Here is a 6,000-nt window from a genome sequence, read left to right on the forward strand (position 1 = left end):
TCCTCATCACTTCCTCTGTCGCTACCGTCGCCCGTTACCGTCATGGGCGAAGGCCCTAACCCCTCTTCCGCGTCGGTTGCTCGCCGGTCCTCACCGTCTCGCCACCATCTCCTCACCCTCTTCACTCCCTCCACCGCCACTGCCGCCATCTCCATGGCACTCTATCCATCGCCACCGCTGCTCGCTACCATCATGGACGAAGGCACACAAGCGTGCGCTTGAACTTCTTTGCAAGAGATACAGGCTCCCAGCTAGCCTCATCCTCTTTGCCATCCTGCGGCATTACCTGTCCACGTGAGAGGAATCCGAGGGCAAGGTTAGTGGATTGGGGTCTAGTGCCGAAGACACAGATATATTGATGCACCGATGTCATGCTATCGGTTCCTCTGAGATAGGACTCTGTTATACCTAATTTCTCGCCTTCGTGCTGAGGAGCCACCATGACATACTTCAAGGAATGGCACTGAAGGTGCAAGACTCGATTTTTTTTACAATTTAGCCCTTTTTTGTAATGAAATTAACATTTACATCCCATGTGGAATGTATTGCTAGAATAGACCCAGGGGTGGGCATCAAAGGACACGACGACTAGGTTACGCAGGTGGACACCATGACCTTTGACACCCACCCCTCTGCCCCGCTACCGCTGGCTACCAGTGTGGACGCTGACGTGGAGGGGGGGTGGGTGTCGTAGATCATGGCACCCACCCCTAGGCGGCGCCTGTCTCAACGCTGACCTGAGCGCCATAGGTCACGCACAGGGAGGGCTAGGGGTAGTGAGGGGCGACAGGGAGGACACTAGGCAGGTGGCGGCAGCCGCCAAGAGATTGGCCGCACAATGGCCGCAAAGCCAGATGGAGCCAGAGGCTCGCGCGTGGGGAGGGATGGCGGGGAGGGCGTGCGACATCGATGATCGGGCGAGCGGCCGACGGGTCGGCTGAGGCATCCTCGGTGTAGAGGATTTCGAATTGATTGGAAGGCACCTGGGTTACATATGGAATAAACCTAGGTGCCAAGGTCAGCGTTAAGACAGGCGACGCCTAGGGGTGGGTGCCCTGATCTGTGGCGCCCACCCCCTCCACGTCAGCGTCCACGCTGGCAGCCAGTGCCAGCGGGGTAGAGGGGTGGGCCCCGAAGGTCATGGCGCCCACCTACGTAACCTGGCCGCTGTGTCCTTTTGCGCCCACCCCCTTGGTCTATTCCAGCAATACATTCCACTAGGGGTGTAAATGTTAATTTCATCGTGAAAATGGCTAAATTGCAAAAAGAAAATTGGGTGCAGGGCGAGGTGAACCTGCGGGAGCTGATTGTAGTAGGATGCAAGTTAGCACATGAGAATGAGCGGTGTACTTGTATGATAGAGTGTTTGCTACATATGAAGATGGATGCCCTATATAGGCTCTTGTTACTTTAGTCAGATGGCTCGAAGCTTATGTGTAATCTTCTTAATTTTTTCCTTTCTTTCTTTGTCTCTTGAAATTTTGTATTGTGAAACTTTTTTTTACCTTTTGTTTAATAAAATTCTAGTAGGGGGTCAAACCCCTCCAGTTTCATAAAAAATAGGCTCTTAGTTACTGGTGTTGGTTCCAGGTGCAGCACCAGCTGACGTCGCAGAGGGTTTATGGATTCTTCAACATCATAGACCTTATGATCACAGCATCGTGGTCCACCCCGATGATGGGACCATCTCTTGGCCTGTCATTCAGGACATCCAACAAAGCATCAAAGAAAGATTGGGCAACAAACTGCCAATTGATGATACATTAGTCAAGGTCCGTGCAAATGTGGTGTCTTCGGCCAGTATCACTTCGAATCTAAGCTCCAGCATATCCTTGAGAACACTCGTGCCGCATTTCAGAAGTTTATGCTAGACCCAACATTATATGGCTCAAGTCATCCTGACTATGAATGCCCAACTTAAGGTTCTTGAGCGCCTCATAAACAAGAGGTCTCTAGTAGGGTGTTACCCCATCGACCTGCCTGGTGAACCCATTGGCCCTGACTCTGAGTATAAAGATGACGGTAATGGATCACAGATGGCGAGGCAAGATCATATGCTAGTGACGGGGAGTCGTCTGGTAGCAACAATGCTTGTGCTGAGTCAAGTATCACTCTGAATAGCATCGTCAGCACGGACTCTGAGTTCTATGACTCTGACATCTTGGTGACGCAGAGCAAAGACAACGAGGAGGGACAAGGTGATATAAAGAGTCTCCAGATTCTGCATTTTTATTATCTGCTATTTTTTGTAGTATACTCCCTCCACGTTCCTAAGAAAAGCCTTTTTGAGGTTGTCTTAAGTCAAATATTTTAAACTTTAACTACAAATAAATTCTTTTGGGTTGAGTTTGAAAATATGAAAGTGATATAAGTAGATTTATCTCAAAATGTTGTTTTATAAAAGTATATATTAACTATATTCTATAAATATTTTATAACAAAAAGTAGTGGTCAAAGTTGTTTTTTTAAAGACCATGTCGATATCCAAAACGACATTATGTAGGGACATGACATGGAGGGAGTACGTCCCTTAGTTTTTGTCATGTTACCTGAATGTGGTCTGCAGATATTGAGAGGCTCTAGTAGCTCCCTTCTGTGTGGTGGCTCACCTAGCTTGCCTAATTCTGATCATGAAATATGTTTCTTTGTGTATCCAATTTCGTTTCTAACACTACCTCTATACCGCTTCCGTTTCTACCAATGCTTCTAGCCAACCTGCTGCCTGGGCTGCCATCATATCTGATGAAGAACTTGACGGTATGAGGAAACTCTAGAACTTCAGTAGTTGTGTTGAGTCTGTCATAGTGACGTGGTTACCAAGAAGGTCATCTACTAGGTTATGTAACTGTCTTTGTACCTAAAATTTGGACCTTCTATGCAAATATCGAGGAGATAGCTGTAGAGGAGGATGAAATTTACGATGAGTCAGTGCTATCAGGCCGCTCTCAATGAGGATTTCATAGAGTTTTCATGGGCATTAAATATGCTGGACATGATACTGTCTTGATGAAGAGAGAAAAGATAAAAGTTTCATGGGAGTAGAGAGAGTTTCATGGGGATGAAAACTCTTCTGCACTGTTTTCAAAATATGGGTGTGTTGGAAACTGGGAGATGAAACCCCCACTGAGACTGACCTCATGGGCGATCGTTGGACGGATTTTTTAATCCTTTTTTAATCATTATTTTAATACTAATCTAAAAAAAATTATTTGCAAAAGTGACTCTTTTGGTCGTGTCGGCGCAGCTGGCGCGACTGTACCACTCTGTCGTGCTACATACATTGGCGCGACAAGCCAGCCACAGGTGGCACCTGTCGTTGACCGATGATGCTGGTGTGGCGAAGCGTGGGTCCCGCCCTGTCACGCTAGCTACTCCGGCGCGACAACTTGACATGCCCATATAAAGGCTGTGGCCTAGCTCCTTTTTCCTTCCTCTCGCCTCTCTCCCTTTGTTCGGGGCGAGTTTGAGGTAAGCTCTTGCTGTGTTCTCTCTCTTCTCTTCCTCCCATCCTCTATTTGTCTTTGATCAAGTTTGTATTTGCATTTCAGCTTTGAACGGTCTCTTGCATGAGGTATGACTCCCTCACCTTTTTTTTGTGTTTAGTTGATGTTTATATACTGCTTTGGTTTACACTGCTGTGTGCAGTACTGGCTTTCGTTTGGTTGAATAAAAGTTGCTTTGGCTAATCACGTGTAATATATTAGGTTCATGTTGTACTTGATGAACTTTTATGATTTTGTGATTGGTTTTGGTTGCCAGTGCATTAGGGTTTGAGTGCACTTGTTTAGACAACAATATGGGTTGGACTATTGATACTAAACTTTCTTTGAAGTGTGTGATTTGAAGTTTTTTTTGGTGATTAGATGTATAGATGAGTAGGACTATGTATGTATAGACATCATTTACATTCAATAAGTTTGTTTTAGGGTTTGGCTTCATAGGTTTACATGATTATAGAGATGATTGAGATGGAAATTGTTGTTGAAATGTGTAATAGTATTGGTTCATATCTTTGCTTTATTGAACTACTTTGTAATAGATTCAATGGCGGTTCCAAATGACAACTAATTAGTGCATCATCTGAAGGATCATGGTGCTATCGGTCCTTTCCTACCAGCAGAGCCAACACTATTATGTTACTGTGGGTTATCGGCATTTGTGAAGCAATCAAGGCATCCTGCGTCAGCTGAGCGTGCTTTCTACTATTGCCAACTTAAGCGTCGACCCCCGACACTTGATGCCTATCTAGAGGGATGCAGCTTCTATCAGTGGATCGATGGCGATGAAATGTTTTATCCGTCGATTATGTTGTTTCCTTATGACCCCTGGAAGAGCGTTCCATATTCGGGATTTGTTCGTTGGGTTCCGCTGCCACCGAACCCTCCAAAAATGACAGAGGCGGAGAAGGTTGACACTGCTTTGCGCCGTCTAGCAAATCCTCCTAAATGCAATTGTAGAGTGTCAGCGCTACTAACTACTCCTAGCCAACGTGGAGCATTCACTACCTTCTATCGGTGTGGATTGCTAAATTATGTAAATTGTCATGAAAGCAATCTATCTCTAAGCTTGTATTCCTTTGCACATATTACACTTGGAACATTTGTTTTTTTTTTGCAGAGAGGGTTCCCATCTTGTGACTGAGGAGTACAACTATGGACCCAAATCGCACTAGCCTTCTGACTATGAATTTGTAAAGTTTGAAGCAGGCATTAAGCCATGGCCTTGCACAAAGATGCTAGAGCATAAGTGCAAGTGTGGCATCAAGGCTCGTGAAGGAGTTGTTCCGTTTGAGCTAGGATACAAATACTACTGTGGCAATGCTTATGGAGGGCCGTTTGAGTTATGGGTGAGTTGACTGAACCAGTGAAGTTACTATATGAACATAGCCCACTGGTTTGTTTGCTTATTACTTTGTGTTTGCTTAGGTGGGGAGGATATGCGATTGGGAGGACTTCCCTGGTCATGGAGAGTTAGTGGAGAGACTAAAGATACATTCACCTCTTGAAAAAGAATATGATTTTAGAGGATTTTCCTCGAGTGACCGGTCGATAGCTATCTGTAACACCTCGGTGTTATGCCTGCATTTAGGCACTGCAAATCATACATATCATGCATCATCAAGCATCCTAATCATACATGCCTAATCATGTAAATAACAATTGAAACACTGCTTCGAAACATATGAAACATGTTGTGAAACCTGAATGTTGCATACATTTGTTAGAATGGTTTTGCCCTGATTTTGCATGCTAGGTTAGTAAAACATGTTTGGCTACTATTGTAAATCATCTAGGATTATTTAGTTCAATTTTTGGAGCAAGGTTTGTATTCAAATTAATTCAAAATTTGGCTTCATAAATAATTTCCCAAAAATTAGGGTTTTGAGTTAAACGTGGACTTTGATTTTTCAATTCAAAATCTGGAAAGAATTTGGCTTTGGTCATAAAAGCAAAGTTGTAGAGAATTAAATTCTAATCAACTTTCATTTTTGGTACATTTTCAAAAGATGTCATTTTCTTGCTCAAAATAATATTTGAAAGTTGGCATTTAAAAATTCCTTGAAAATACAAATGAAAAAGGGTTTTTCTCATTCGCGGGGCGCCGCCTCGCTTCTGGCCCACGGCCGAAGCCGGCCCAGCCAGCCTCCCACCACGCCGCGCGTCTCGCCTCGGCCTAGCCCAGCCCAGCGCTGCACCTGGCCTACCTCCGTGCGCGCCTGCCCGCTGACGCGCCGCGCCGCGCCCGACCGCGGCAGAGCTCACCTGCCGCGTGGCGGCCATGCGCCGTCGACGCCGCCGCGCGTCGCAGTCGGCCTGCGCCCGCGCCCACACGCCCGCCTATTCCTGCCGAAGCCGGTGCGCTCGCTCGCTCACTCCCGGGCTGCTTCTCCTCTCCGCAAGCACCGCGCGCACTCGCTCTCCTCCTCGCCGCGCCACCGCACCCGCCGGCGAAATCCACAGCGCCTTCTCCACCGCGGCCAGCGATCGTGCGCCCGCAGCT

The sequence above is a fragment of the Miscanthus floridulus genome, chromosome 7, assembly GCF_019320115.1.
Source record: "Miscanthus floridulus cultivar M001 chromosome 7, ASM1932011v1, whole genome shotgun sequence".
NCBI classification, from domain to species: Eukaryota; Viridiplantae; Streptophyta; class Magnoliopsida; order Poales; family Poaceae; genus Miscanthus; species Miscanthus floridulus.